Source organism: Puma concolor, chromosome F2 (assembly GCF_028749965.1).
Source record: "Puma concolor isolate L17-30 chromosome F2, mPumCon1.1.hap2, whole genome shotgun sequence".
NCBI classification, from domain to species: domain Eukaryota; kingdom Metazoa; phylum Chordata; class Mammalia; order Carnivora; family Felidae; genus Puma; species Puma concolor.
Genome location: NC_141684.1, coordinates 51,632,092 through 51,647,884, shown reverse-complemented (window position 1 = coordinate 51,647,884; position 15,793 = coordinate 51,632,092). Strand labels below are relative to the sequence as shown.

The 15,793-nt window shown below is 38.3% G+C and overlaps 1 protein-coding gene across 7 annotated transcripts in view; it reads left to right on the top strand.

Annotated features, from left to right (window-relative positions):
* Positions 1-10,371: 10,371 nt before the first annotated feature.
* RALYL (RALY RNA binding protein like) overlaps positions 10,372-15,793 on the top strand; it is a 712,252-nt gene continuing 706,830 nt past the window's right edge. Inside the window, exons 1-2 of one of the 7 annotated variants that reach the window (XM_086695606.1) lie at positions 11,009-11,119; positions 11,875-11,964. The gene's annotated coding sequence lies outside the window, so the exon portion shown is untranslated. Of the gene's footprint in view, positions 10,513-10,893; positions 11,120-11,201; positions 11,965-12,129; positions 12,304-12,340; positions 12,554-15,793 lie in introns of those variants that run through there. The other 6 variants (XM_086695612.1, XM_025922551.2, XM_086695607.1 and 3 more) reach the window with 6 other exon arrangements.

Sequence of the window (15,793 nt, the reverse complement as noted above, 5' to 3'; positions counted from 1 at the left end):
TTCTTAGTTCACAAACTTAGGAATTTCTCTAGGTGAAACACAAAACTGCTCCCATACACAGAAGCCAAGTAGGGATGGAAGAGAGGGTCAAGCCAGATTGGTAGGCGGTGGGTTTAATAAGCAAGGGAACCGACATAGGAGGCTTGTCTCCCGCAGCTGCAAACTGAGTAGATCTCTACACCTGCTTGCTAGAATCTTAAGTTTATATAGAAGCCTTAACAGCATTCAGCCGTGAGTACAGTCCAGGTGGTCTCAATAACTCATTACCTTCTCAAGGCTGCATTCTTAAAATAGCTCCTAGGGTGGGAATGGAGTGTGGAATGTACATTTCAAACTACAGGGGAGGGGTAAGGACACTCCCATCTAACTCAAGGATCAACCAGCAGTCATGACCTCGCCATGACCTCTCTAAACAACACTAGTGAGGTTTTCCTTCTCAAGCATGGGCACCAGCAAGCAGCTATGGTGTTCTGATTACACAGTTCACGCTGAGGAGATATTTTTAGAATCTTTCTAAAGCTTTTCTTTTATATCAACTGATTCAATACAAAATTCATCAACCTTTGCCTCTCTTGTCACTCTTGCCTTCTTGGAAGTCTCCTGGTTTCCATTCCTTCTGACAGCTCCCTTGTGGTCTTCTTAAATGTTGATGCTCCTTGAGAGCTTGTTAAGAGCTTGAAGTAACACTGCCGGAATGTGAATTCTGACTCTGCAGAATAGTGTGTAACCGTGGGCAAATCACATCATCTCTCTATATATCACTTTCCTCATCTGTAAAATGAGGATACCAATAATATCTATGCCATATGGTCATTATAACTTTAACTGATTTTATCCATATTTATTAGCTCTAGTTTAGATCATTCTCTTGAGCTACAGATAAGTATTTCCAATTATACAATGGAGATTTTCACTTGGATCTTTCACACAGACATCTTCCCATCTCTCTCTTTCCCCTTCTCCCTCACCTGCTCTCACCTGCCTTCTCTATACTTCCTCCTACCTTTGAAAACTCCAAATTATTCTTTTTAAAAAAATTTTTAAATGTTTATTTATTTATTTTTGAGAGAGAGAGAGAGAGAGAGACGGAGAGAGAGAAAGAGAACGCAAGTGGGGGAGGGGCAGAGAGAGAAGGAGACACAGAAACTGAAGCAGGCACCAGGCTTTCAGCTGTCAGCACAGAGCCCGACGCAAGGCTGGAACTCACGAACTGAGAGATCATGACCTGAGCCGAAGTCAGACGCTTAACCGACTGAGCCACCCAGGTGCCCCTGAAAACTCCAAATTATTCTACAATGTTTAGCTTGGCTATAACTGTAATGTAGGAGATAAGATTGTTGCTGAGAGAAAAGAGCAGTGAGGTGTAAAGGACTTCAGTTGAATGGGAGAATCAAATTCTTAAAGTGGAAAATGGGAAAGAGAGAGAGAAAGAGAGAGAGATAGCAAACGAGCAGCAGCATAGGTAGGATTTGTAAAAGGCCACACAGCTGTGATTGGACATTCTTCATCTAGAGACACAGGGCATAACAACTGTTCCTCTTTATCTTCCCAGCATTGAGCTCAGTGTAGACAGCATTGCATGTCTGAAATAAAACTTACTTGCATGACTGGAAGTGTTGTTGAAAACTGACCTCTGTGCTCCAGAGCCAAAATATATAACGTGAAGACAGAGCTTGGGTATAAAGAAGAAAGCTAGTTCATTATTTTGCCAGGCAGAGGAGGCTGTAGTTTAATGCCTCCAAGACTGCGAGCCCACGCTGGGTTAAAGGCTGAAGAGTTTTATAGGAAAACAAAGGATCTGGGCAGTTTTGATAGGAATCTGCTACATGTTGCCAGCTGTGTTAGTCATGTCTTCAAGGTAGTCTCAAGACTAGCCCTGGTGCTGGCCATCTGAACCTCCCTATTAAGTATACATTGAGGTCAGCGAGATGTCAATATTGATACTAAGTTCGTGGAACAAAGGATTCTACAGAAAAACAAGTGAAGGGGAAGGGGGAGCTTCAAGGATGAGGAAGGGAAAAATTTGTTCACTTTAAAGCCAAGCCTTGCTGAAGAACTAGGGTGTACATCTTAATTTCTATCCGTCTTTACATTTCTGTGGTGGTTTCAAAAGAAACACATAGATGAGCAAAAAATAAATGAATACATAATGATGGTACACTTGTCTCAGAAATTTTTTTCCTCCCCAGCATTTTAGTGGGGCACAAATTAGCAACATCTATAAAAGTGATCTAGTCTTGGGTAATTATTACCAGAAATAAACGTTTCATAATGTTGTTGAATTGCTATTTGGGACAGTCATCTTGCATTGTTAAAAGGATAATGATAATAATCTCATTCAGTAGGCGTGTGGATTTGGACACTTCCGGGAATGCCTTTTAAGCTCAACATCCTGGAAGATCCTTTACAATGCAGCTCTATTAAAAATCATAGATTTTTTTTGTTTGGGCTGTTTATTGACATAATTGTCCTTAAAAAGTTCAGGCCTTGTTGCTCTTCTTTGATTTCTCTTCTTGGCAGGATTCTGGGTAAATAGCTAAATCACCCTGTGCTTTCTTCAAAGCAAAAAAGTTGTACCCATCGACTGGTACATACCTTTCATCACACTTTGGAGAAGTGGACTTGCTCTCCACCTGTGTGAAAGATACATATCAGGCTGGGAATTTTCACAGAGAATATCATTTCTACTGTCTGAACACCTGGTATCTAAAGCATATGGATATCTATTCAGCAACACCCTCTATCAGCACCCCAGTAACTTGTCAAAGAATTCAACCGTAATCTGACTATAACCCAGTACTTGGGAAAGGCTTGTTTGAAAAGCTGATATTTATGAATGTGTAGGAGACACATTAACTTCAGGTTCTCAAAAACCTAACCCTTTGTGGTTAGAGCATAGAAATAAATGGATTCCTACAGATATGCTTTCACTTTAATGTTAGAAAATTAATATAAAGTATTTATGTGAAAATTATTGTTTTTATTACAAAAGCATCATTACACAGATAGAAAGAAATAAACTCCTTTGAGATTTCAGCATTAAAATAAAGTTAACCCTTCCTGATGAACCTGTGTATTTCCTTGATCAGTCAATGAGAACAAAGGTTCAGAGGGAAATTTATCCTTTGTAAAGGAAATTTACTCATGGTATGTGCTTGGTGCATTGATTTCTCTCCAACTTTTAAGGAAATTTTATGTTATGAAAAAATCTATCTTAAAATCATGCTTTTTTAAAACAATTCAAATGAATGAAATAAGATCAGTAAACAAAGATTGAGTTTCTGTTTTAGTCTGAATTTAAAATATTGAGAATCTTTACATTTGATATACGTTGATTCCATTTTAGTTAAACTTGAGACTGAATAAAGAAATCCAATTCTGATGGGGTTTTTTATTTTTGAGGGAGACAGAGACAGAGCACAAGTGGGGGACAGGCAGACAGAGAGAGAGAGGGAGACACAGAATCTGAGGCAGGCTCCAGGCTCTGAGCTGTCAGCACAGAGCCTGATGTGAAGCTTGAAAGTCACCACCTATGAGATCATAACCTAAGCCAAAGTTGGATGCTTAACCAATTGAGCCACCCAAGTGCTACCTGAAATTTTTGGATGTCTTTTATGATCCATATTGTCAGTGTCTCCTGGAGAAGTGAGCTAAAGCATAGATTTCTTTGAGAACATTTTCAGAGTCACATTAAGAAAGTTTCAGCTATAAGATTATTTCATCAATCGTTACTTGTTATGCATCCCTAACATTGCTTGAACAGGTTACAAAGTAATTCTACATGTTGATGGATTATTTGCAAATATCCACATACCCATATATTTTAGAATACCAAAGTAACAGAATAATTTTTTTCCATTAGAGCAAATGAATATTTTTATAATCATTATTTAAATTGTACGCAGCTTGGGGTGCCTATGTGGCTCCATCAGTTGATCATCTGACTCTTTATTACGGCTCAGGTCATGATCTCACAGTTGGTGGGATTGAAACCTGCATCAAGCTCTGTGCTGACAGTGCTGAGACTGTTTGGCATTCCCTCTCTTTCTCTCTTGGTCTCTGCCCCTCCCCCTGTCTCTCTCTCTCTCTCTCTCTCTCTCTCTCTCTCTCTCACAAAATAAACTTTAAAAAAATAACTTGTATACAGCTTATCAGCTTATAGGATGTGAATGAGTAAATTGTGTAAGTTTTAATAGTCGATTTGCCTACCTAACCTGTTTACCTATGTGAGTGTTATACTTGTCATAACCACCAGATTTTTATTGATGACAAGAAAAATACATTATAAATAACATTCAAGTCAACGTAAAATTATGATGTATTATGTTTCAGGATTCTTACAATGATCTCTATCCTGAGAAGAAAAGATTCTAGCTTTATCAGTAACTATACTCGATTCCAGAAACATTTTATTAAGCAATATAAACTTTGTCTGTTCCTACTATGTTGCTGAAAGAAAATTAGGAGATGTTTTACTTTTTGACAAAATTTTATGTATAAAGTCCCTCCTTCCCCCCAAAAGTAGTATGTTCTTTAAAAAAAATTATTTATTTATTTATTTATTTATTTATTTATTTGTTTATTTATTTATTTATTTTTGAGAGAAAGAGAGACAGATTGTGAGTGGGGGAGGGGTAGAGAGAGAGGGAGACACAGATTCTGAAGCAGGCTCCAGTCTCTGAGCTGTCAGCACAGAGCCCCGACGTGGGGCTCGAACTCATGGGCTGCAAAATCATGACCTGAGTTGAAATTGGCCACCCAACTGACTGAGCTACCCAGGTGCCCCCAAAGTAGTATATTCTTCAATCAACTCTTTAAATTTTAATTTGCTAGACTTGCTTTCTCTTTATTAACTTTCATTTAGTGTACCTTAATATTTTAATAATAGCCTTTAAAACTAATTGTTCCTCAGTTAATATTTGAAGAATGTTTCTTGATTTCTTCTTATAAGCTTTAAAACATGTTCTATGTCCTGTTGAACAAATAACAAAATAATGACAGACTAATTTTTAATTGTGATAAAAACAAGTACCAAATTTACGGATTAATTTTTTTCTGGAATTTACATACGTTTGTTATCTCCTGGGTTTTGCACAGAGTTGTTTAGGGACTACTAATAAAATATTCTGTTTCTTTTTTTTTTTTTTTTTTGAAAAAAGTCAGCTACTAATTCTCTTTGAAAACAAGCAAAAAATGATGTATATCAAATTTTAATGAAATCTTTTTATAGTTAGGTGACAATAGAGAAAAGTCCTTCATGTGATTTTATGTAATTTGTAAAGATAAATGCGTCTGAGCCTGGCACTCATGCAAGGATATGTGAGTACTTGTAATAAATGGTGTGCTGCTTTTCTTTGATGTGAGGTCTAACTGGAATGCTTGTGTATTTATAAGTTTGTAGTTTGAAATATTCATATTTTGCCCAGTGGCCTACTAGTAGATCATTATATTTTTATTTGGAAAGCCTGTGTTTGATCTTTGCTCTTGTTTTCTTGGGAGTTTTAAATGAATAAAATAACAAATAATTTACTTCCCTGAAGCCAAACAGCCAAGAGCTCTGATCCTTTCAGAATTTAACATGTTTTTTTGACCCCTCTCAACATTGAGGAGGGAGACATCCATTGGGGAAAAAAGGAATCTGGGTAATATACATATATATACATATCACATACATAATTGACTATTTTCCAAATTCATTTTTTAATCAAATGTCTATTCACACATTTGCTAGTACAAAAGATTTCCATAAATTTAGTAAAAGCAAAAGTCAAGGAATTAATGTGTTAATATGCCCTAATCCTGCCCCACACATATGCTATGAATATGTTAGGAAGATAGAAGAGATCTGAGGTCTGAGACAGAAATAAACAAGAGAGGAGAGAATATCAGAGGAAATTAAAAATATAAAAGAGAAAGGTTATATAAAAGCAAACAATTTTTTAAAAAATTTTAAATGTTTTTTAAAATTTATTTTTGAAAGAGACAGAGACAGAGCATGATCAGGGTAGGGGCAGAGAGAGACATACAGAATCCGAAGCAGGATCTAGGCTCTGAGCTGTCAGCCTAGAGCCTGATGCGAGGCTCGAACTCATGAACTGTGAGATCATGACCTGAACCAAAGTCGGACACTTAACCAACTGAGCCACCCAGGTATCCCCAAACTATTTACTTTTTTAATAAGACCAAATACAGAATCTGGAAAATACAGAATTATGCATACCACACATTGTATGTATTTTGTATAATCAGTTTTGAACAAATGCCTATTCATACATTGTTAGTGCAAAAGATGTACGTTAGCAAATATTGATTATTCACGTGTTCAACACTATAGTAGAGGCTTGTAGAGTATGTTGTATGATTTGTCAACAAAAAATGATTCTATTGTGCTTATCTGTCTCTTGAAAAATCTTAATTTCATTACTATGAAATTTTGTTTTCAAAATGTAAGCTTTGTATTAATAGAAATAATTAACTTACTAAATTTCATGGTAACACCAAGTGCTTTTTATTGACAGGAGCCCAAGACCTGACAATAACCAATGAATCTCATGCATTCATCCTTTGATGAATCTCTAAACAAGTAACAAATGAATAATCCTTACCTCAAAGAAAAAAAAATCCAGACAATTAAGTTAATATTGATACTTAAATCCCTATTGTCTCTAAACCCCAGGTTTAAAAAATTAAAGCCAGTAAACAAAGAGAAAAAAAATAAACAGGAGAATCACAACTATAACTCCACAATATCACTGTATGTAAAGGAGCTACTTCATACCTATGAGTCTAAGATCTTGTGGGTTGATACTAAAATGTTGGTTTTCAGTCATTCGTCTTTATTTAGTTCTCCTTAGGCAAAATTAATTTTCCAATGAAATCATATTGTCTTCTCTTACCAGTCAGAATCATTAGGATAAATATATCTCTTAATTTTTAAACACAAATGAAAATTGCTCTTTCTGATCCTCTTTCTTTTTAAAAATATGACTTCCTCGGGTACATAGTTCCGTTAACCTCAGCAAGATGGTTTTCTAGAGTTTTCAGGCAACATTTAGTTGTGCTAAAGAAACATATTGTAAAGTCTGTAATATTTTTCGAATGTGCTTTTTGTCACAAGTTTTTTAGGACTCATCTGTAAGACCTAAATCTGTCCGGTGTTTGCACTTGTCTTATATTTCTCATATATTTTTTTGGAGATTTTTCCAGGCCTCCCACCCAGTGCTCTTGGTCTTACAACTTCCTTTCCTACTTCTTCTCTCTCTTTGCTTCCTATCTTCCTTTCTTTCTATTCATCCTCCTCCCCATCCCACTTGCTCTCCTATGGTTTCCTCCCATCCACCATCATTTTCTCAAATTCTTAGCTGTATGATGGAACTTTGTCATTAAAATTACTTTTTTTGTTGCATGGTCTAGCTGTCTTACTGGATATGAAAGCACCTTGTTGTTCTGTTGTTGTCTTCTGTCTTTGAGTCTTTTAGAATCTCAGTTTCTGACTATGAGGATTTTATAACAGTACATATGTGAAGCATGTAAAATATAATAAGTGTTATTAAATGGCACGTATTTTTCCTTTATAGGATATTTCCAACTTGTATTTTGTTTTGCATAAATCCCTTTCCTTCTCGTTTTTTCAGGCTTCTTGTATGCTTCTATGATATCAATACATGATAAAGTGTTTTAAAATTAACTTAATACTTTTAACCTTTAATACCTATTCAGAGGCTTATTTTTGTGTCTAGGATTACCACATTTTCATCTTTAACTCTTCAAATCTAAAGAGATATTTTGGATTTGCAGCTTACAAATTTATAAACTGACATGTTTTATATCCTCTTTAGAATGAACGATTGTCAGATCAGTAATCAATGAAAACTAACAAATGGTGCGGAACACTGAACATGTCATGTGCTGCACAGAACAGGGATAAAAAGGAACAGCTCACAATTGCAACTTTGCCTAAGTTTCTGTAGTTAACTCTTGAGAATGTAGCCAGGAAGTACATGACCACATCTTGTATACAGATTTTGTTAAAAAAAGTAACCTCTTAATCTCTTCCTTTGAAGGTTTGCTTCTTCTCCTTATGCTTTATGGAAGTAACAAAATGAATGAAAATAGTGTGTACTACTGTGATTTGTGGTGAATAATATAGTCAAATTAATCCCCACAGGTTTGTTTTATATTCACCTACTTTATTTAGAAATTTATGCATGTGTTAATATTAGTACCAGTATTTGAAAATATTTACTATCTTTCATGTTTTATTTTGAAATATTTTATTATAGCTGTAAAACCAGATAAAATGTTGGTTGAATCACACTTGTACTATGTAATAACCATGGGATCCTCGGCAAATTACTTTAATGCCCTGACTTCATTTTCCTAATCTGTAAAATGAGTATAATATCAACATTATGGAGCAGTTACAAAAACTAAATGAGAAGCTTTGCTCAATAAATACTAATTCTCTTAATCTAACTTTGTATGCTGCTGGTTTTCATATGGTGACGCAGCCTAGGAGATGAGAATGGCACATGGAAATAAAATAAGTGGAATATTTTGAGCACCATACTGTAATTATGTAAGCAAATGGGAAATGTGCAGGGAGGATATTGATGTCTTGCTCTTTCTTCAGCAGAACTGCATTCAACATAAAGGGGAGTCATTTTATTGAATAATAAAAGCCTGACAATCACTGTGATTGGCTGGAGGCCATTACTGCAGTGCAATTCTAAACAGCTTGTTTTTCAAAGTTCTTCTTGCATAACTCTTCCAAACCTAGGCTTTGCCCAGGCTACTTGAAAGTTTCAGAACTCATCTTTAAAATGAAGTTTCTCACTGCTGTGATATATGTAAGGGAAAATATGCATTAAAATAGCATTTTCTTCTTAAATTTTTAGAATCAGATACTTTTTGACATGGAAGAAAACATTTGGAAAATGTAGCAAACTAAGTTTTACCGGTAGACAAAAGCAATTCATGACTCAGAGAAGAAAAAGACCACATGTGAAGAGATCTTATTAAAAAAAAAAAAAAAAAAAAAGAAGACGCCCAACATGTTTTACAGTGAAAAGCACATTTGGTCTGTATTGTTCAGCGTAAAATCCTATGATTTCCCAATAGAAATCAATGAGGTTTCTGAAGTTAGCAAATCCACCTTGATGCATTCATCTTTTCCAGCATTTCTAATCAGCAATCCTTACTGTAATGTATGTATAATAAGTGGGTGTAGAGTTGGCAACTCACCAAAATAAATATTTAATGACATTTTAATGGTTATTTTAAATCCCTTTTATTTAAATTGTGGATTAATACTTTATTTGGTCAATGAATTCTGACCAGAATGTTTGAGAAACATATTTGCAGTTGAAGCTCTCTATAATGGATGTGTACTTAATTTTCAGAATGGTCCAGGTTAGATCATCTCTGATGGAGGCATTTTATCTTAAATGTCAACATTAGAAACACTGAGATAAAGATCAGGGGCAGCAATCTGTGAACTGCGGAACTGTGTTAATTGTTCATTCTCAAACATAGAGATGCCAATTAATTCCACACAACCCAGATTCAAGGCAGCCATAGGGAGATGGTCCTGATGTTAGTATTGCACACAAATGAAGAAAGTACATGTGCTCCAGCGCCCAGAAAGCCGATTCTTCAACAGGCAGCAATAGAAGAATCCCAGTGCAACCAGCAATTGGTGGATGGAATCTTTGTTCTGGCGATAGGTTCCCTAAGCCAGCTGCTAGGTGGAGAGAGAAATCCCTCTCTCACCCTCACCTTCAGAATCAACGGCTCAGCCACCTGGGCTCCCGCGGGCTGCGCCACCGCCTCACTTCTGGTGCACGTCTCCCCCTCTCGACCGCCAAGTGCTCACTCCCTCCCAGAGAGCACTTACACAATGGACTCACTTGTTTCCCTTGAACCTCTCCTTTGACTTCCAGCCCCAGCCCACAACTTGAGCAAGAGTCAGGCAGGAGCCTCTGCCATGGAGCACGGAGGAGCTTGGAAGCACGCGCGCACAGGCAGACGAAGCAAACAATGCTTGGTCCACGAATGAATAAATTAACGACACCCATGCCCCCACCCATTGCTCTGCAACCTGCAGAAAGAAACCTGGAACGGGGTTTCCTAAACGAGAGATTTTGTTTTGTCTTTCAAACTGCAAACATTCTTCTCTGGTGACGGCAGAAGAGATGCTGTCCGTTCTGATGGCAATAAAGATTGACGGTAGCTTTGCCCGTGACAACGCCCCCAGGATCGCGCCGCGCCAGGTTCCCTGAGAACCGCGAGGGGGAAGCGCAGATCCAGGGGAAAGGAACAGCAGAGGCAAAGGCAGCTTAGGAGGGATGAGAAATGGGCACTCAGGGAGGAAAAAAATAATGAATGAGTTACATAGGGTTTTAATAGTGAAACTTCGGGAGAGAAAGGGGTGGGATCTCTCTCCAGGTAACTACCTTCAAAAAAAAAAAAAATAGATGAATGCATAAGGAAGTGGCAAGCAACAACTTTGAGGTGAGCAGCAAGTTGTTCACCTCCTCTTGGGCGTTGTATCAGCACGCCCAGGGCTGCCCCAGAACACGCGCTCCCCATCGGAGGAGGCGGCGGCGGGGGGCAGCGGTAGCAGCGGCAGCAGCAGCAGCAGCAGCAGCAGCAGCAGAAACAGCAGCAGTAATAGCGGCAGCGGCGGCACAGGCGGCGGCAGCTGCGCGCCTCCGGCCCAACCCCGCTCCGCTCCCCCTCTCCCCGGCGCCCTGCCTGTCTTGCGTGTGCGTGTGCGTGTGCTCAGCCTCAGCGTGAGGGGCACCTGCTCGTCTGGGCTCACAGCGGAGGCAGCCTCGCCGGGAGCTGCCGCTGCCGCCGCCACTGGTGCTGCCGCTCTCAGGCGCCGGGCTCCCAGTCGCCACCGCCGCCGCCTCGCCGCCGGAGTTGGGCTCCGTGGGGCTTCCCCCCTCGCAGCCTCGGTCCTTCCCGGCTGCCTGCAAGTCAGCCCTGCTCCGAGTCACGTGTCAGTGCCTGAGGCAGAGACTGAGAGAAAAAAACGCGCTCCATTCCTTCTTCCACCGCCATACTGTATTTTATACTAAATCTCATTTTTATTCCAACATTTTACTCCCGCTCGGTGAGTACCTTCTCAGTGGCATTCTTGTCCTATTCTTTTTTTTTTGTCCTTTTTTTTGTTTTTTGTTTTTTTGTTTTTGTTTTTCTTCTTCTTTTTCCACTTCTTTGATTATTGTTTATATTTGGGAAAGCTGGAGGAGCATGGTTTTGAGCCTTTTCCTGAATCCAAGTTTTTCTAGCATGCGATGGTTCTGTAGACAAGGCGCTGTGTCTGGGAGTCCGTGGCGACCGTGCCCGCCGGGAGCGACTCCCAAGTCCAGCAAAATATGCAACTGGTTTTATGGAAAAAGCGATGTGAAGTATGGTGCCTATTTTTTTTTCCTTTGTAAAAATAAAAAGCATGTTTCTAACTCTTTTTTTTGCATACTCTTTTTCTGATAAGATTTTTGTATAGGTGGGATTTTACGGCAGTGTTTACAAGTTTGTGGCTTTGCAATACTGGTACAAACCACTGAGCAAAGGCATTAATTTTCTATTTTTTGTGCCGTTTTTGGAAGCCGGTGAGAACAAATTCGTTTTTTTCCCTCCTGTTTTTGACACCCATTGATAACATGAAACTTTTCTTGCAGCTGGTTACTGGGATAATTTTTAAGCAAAATACTTTTTTCCTCCTTTATATTAACTATGACTTTTGCACATTTGAATTTTTTAAAAACCGAGATAATTTTATGATAGATATCCTGATATCTATATATTATCCCTTCTTCCTTCCCCTTCCTTCCCCGTAAATCAATTTTCAAATGATGGCAGTGGAAGGTTTTTCTGGAAAAAAAAAAAATGAAGTGCGGTTTGGTTTCCTTGTCAACGGAGGATGAAGTGAACAGCTGAGCAGCTCGCAGAGAGCAGGTACTTGGTCCCCTTGGAGGCGTTTCCCGGGTTTGCAATGGCAACACTGGTCCTGGCAAAGGAAGCTCTGTGTGTGTGTGTGTGTGTGTGTGTGTGTGTGTGTGTGTGTGTGTGCGCGTGTGTCTGTGTGTGTACGCGCGCGCGCGCGTCTTGGGCAGTGTCCGAGCCCGCGGTGGGGAAAGCCGTGCCGGGAGCTAGGGAAAGCCAAAGTCCGTTCCCTGCCTCGGGATCGTTTTTGGATGTGCGCAAAATACAGTCCCTCCCCCGGCTGCGCCCAGGTCATCTCCGCCGCGGGCGGTGTCTGCGCCGCCGCCGGCGCCGGCTGGGGACGCGGGCCCTGTAAGTTCTCCGAGGGCCACTTGCAGAGCAGGAGGGGCGAGGGCCGAGGACGCGGCGCGGGCCGGCTGGGGCGGCCCCTCGGAGCGCGCGGGAGACGTGGGGAGAAGCGGCAGGGGCAGCATCTTCCAAAGGGGGCTGGCTCCTGGCCACGCGGGCCGGGAGCTCGAGACATTTCCAGATCCCTGAGGATGGCCCCAGCCCCAGCAAGCTCAACTCCTACTCCTCCTCTTTGGCTTGAGTAAACAACGCAGTAGGTCTTCCCCAGCCCGTTTTGTCCGTTCCGAAGGGTTTTGCTTTCTTAGTGGTGTTGTCTTTGGATCTTTTCTTATCTGGTTGTGTTGCTTTGGTTTTAAGTGCTCTCTGGCGTCTTCCAGGGGATGGGGAAATAGTTACTTTCAGTGATGGTCAGTTGGGTTTAATGTTGAGGACAGGACTGTTAGTTTGAATAATTAGACTACACCCCTAAGGTACAAAATAGCCTTTTACTTAAGTTTTAAAGGGACAGTGTTTTTCCTATTTTTAACCACCTGATAGTGGTTCCAGAGGTTTTCCCCTGAGAACTGGGCACAGGGCAAAGGGTAGGGGTTGGTGATGGTGTGATTTCGGTGTATTGGTAGCATTACAGTACTCAGTGTTGAAGGTATTCTGTGGAGTTTAAGATATTTTATGGTTGTTCTGTTACTTATTTCTAGTATCATCTAGCACTGCTTTTTGGAGATGTACCAGTTGGTAATAAAAAATCTTTTCTGCACTTAAGCACAGTGACAGAATCTGCTGGAAAACTTGCTGTCCACACAAATTTCTTGTCATACTTTAAATCTTAAAATCTGGAGGGTAACTATTATTTAAATGATTTGACTTTTAAGCTTTGATGTTCTTTTTCCCCCCTTAAATGAAAAATTCAGCCTTAAATTTGTTATGTGTATATAATTTGAATTCTGTTAAAGTAAATCTAAAGTAAATGAAATAACTTTTTACTTCTATGACTAAGTTTTCTTCTAGGTTATCTATAGACAAAACTAATTCCACAGTACACAAGGGCCCATAAAAATGGGTTAATTACATACACTTTTGTGGCTTTTAAAGCAAATATTTTGAAGTCTGTAATCTCAGTTGGTGGAATGAAAGTTTTATGATTATATTTATTTACTCTCTGTGGTGAAAAAGTTATGAGTACAAATGATCATTTATCTGTAGAAGAATAACATTTATTGCAATGTCTAGAAAGCTTTTTTTAAAAAAATTCACAGTGCTCTCTTATTGGTCTTTGGAAGTTGCAGTGTGAGTTATTTTTATACTCAGGGCAGCTTTTTCTGTTAAGAAAGTCCTGTTGCATTTATATAAGCAACATAGCTCATATCTTGTCTGTGGACTATCAGACTTGATATCATGAAGGGTATAGTTCTAAGATGTGACACAAATATTATGTTACTAAGCTTTACATTTTGGCGTGTGTGTGTGTGTGTGTGTGTGTGTGTGGCGAGTACATTACTAAAATATAGTCTTCCATATGGTTTAAATAGCAAACAAAACATTTAAAAAGCCACTTCAACATTCTGTGTTATTTTATCGCTGTTATAATGTATATAAATAGAAGTGCTCGTTTATTTAAAAATGCAAGCTAATGCACGTGTACAATATTTCTTAGGTTGTATGTACTGTAAATCATTAAGTTATTTTGAGTGAGAGAAACAGTGAGTGAAAAAGAAAAAAACTTGAATAATCAAACCAGATTTTTCATTGCTGCCCTAAGGTGGGGGCTATAGGGTCAAAAGATGGGGGCAGAGCTTGTACTGTACTGTATGTAGGATGTTTACAAATGAGATTGACACTATAATGGGGCAGAAGAAGATGGCCACAGGATTTTAATGTGGAACAAATACGTAGTTGTGCTTTGCATTCTGTAACTAAGGATCATATTAAGAACCTTTAAATCATGTTAGGTTTTCATTTATTTAATAACCATAGTTCATTAAATTTCATATTTATGTTAAATTCTATGACATGAAAATTTTTGAAATTTCCTCTTTCATGAATCATACTGGGAAGTGTACAACTCTTTAAACTGATCACCTATTTTATGTGTGTTTTGGTTTAAAATCTTTGAATGTAGTATCCTAGAGTTAGCACCGCCTACTGGCTTCTCATGGAAAAATAATATTGTTCTTCCATTTAGTAAGCAATCCACCCGGATTCTGATCAACTTAATCATCCAGATTATTTTCCACTGCTTTCTGAGAGGAAAAAAAAAAATATTTTGCAAGGAGAAAGGGCTTGGGAAGTAAAGATGATGGGTGAGGGTAGGAAGACACATAAATTAAATTGGTTATTGGACCATTAGCTGACCTCGAGTATTTTATTATTTGTATCTTGGCAAAGAAATCATCACAAAGGTAAAATAGCCTGTTACATTTCCTAGAACTTTTCTGTGGGATGCCAGAATTTGGACATTCTTGAAAAATCCTGGATTGTTGAATTAATTTTACAGTTTCTGTTCCAGTCTTGAACATTGTAAAGAAACCCCCCTTTGGAGTGTTGTCTTGAGTGTGTGGTTTGTCCAAAAATTTTTGAATAGAGTTTTCATAATTAAAAATAAACATTTATTTTTTTCCTTTTATAGTTATCCTTACATGATTAAAGGCAAGCAAGGAGCACACTGTTTTTTTTTTTTTTTTTTTTTTTTTAGTGTTCATGAAGCAGCCACACCGTAGTGATGTTATGTAGATGGGGGGAAAGTTTCAAACATATTTATAAAGGCACTTTTTATATTCTTAACCACAAAAGTTATACTGCCTTTAAAAAGAAGATAGTTCATTTTCTTTAATTATTATGAAAGGCTGTTGGTTAGAAGAGCTACTGTATTTATGCAAACAAATGATGCCTTTAGACTAAAAAATAATGAACTACAAAAGTAATGCATATACATATACCAAAAATATTGTATTTTCTTAGTTAAAAGAACCATGTGCTATGTGAATAACTGTTTCTTAGGTAAAGTAGTCATTTTTTAATTGAGCTTATATGGTATGAAGTGTGTGAAAAAGCTCCAATGTTTGTTACATTCTCGAAAGCATTCCTCTTGAGTAAGAGTATGGTCTGGATTTCTTTACTGTTTGCTGGTATTGTAAGCAATTATACAGTGCAGCGAATCACATAAAACTCTACACTGGAAGTAGAAGAGAAGCAGATATTTAGAATTGTTTGCATGATGAGAAGGAAATTGAAGAAAACATGTTATTTCAATTTAATTTATATATTCTGTCCGGCTTTTGAAAACTCTTATTTTTAAATGATAAGCTGTGATTTTAAAATCCAGTTATTTCTTCACTTCTTTTATCACATTGCCATTAAGAGAATTCCATTTTGTGCATAAAGACTGCAATCGTGATGAATTTTATTCCTGAAACTTGTTTATGGAGCTCTGGAATGTAATTAAAAACTAATTTAAAAAATTCCTCACTGCTCTGAAGTTATTGTTATTGTTTTCTTA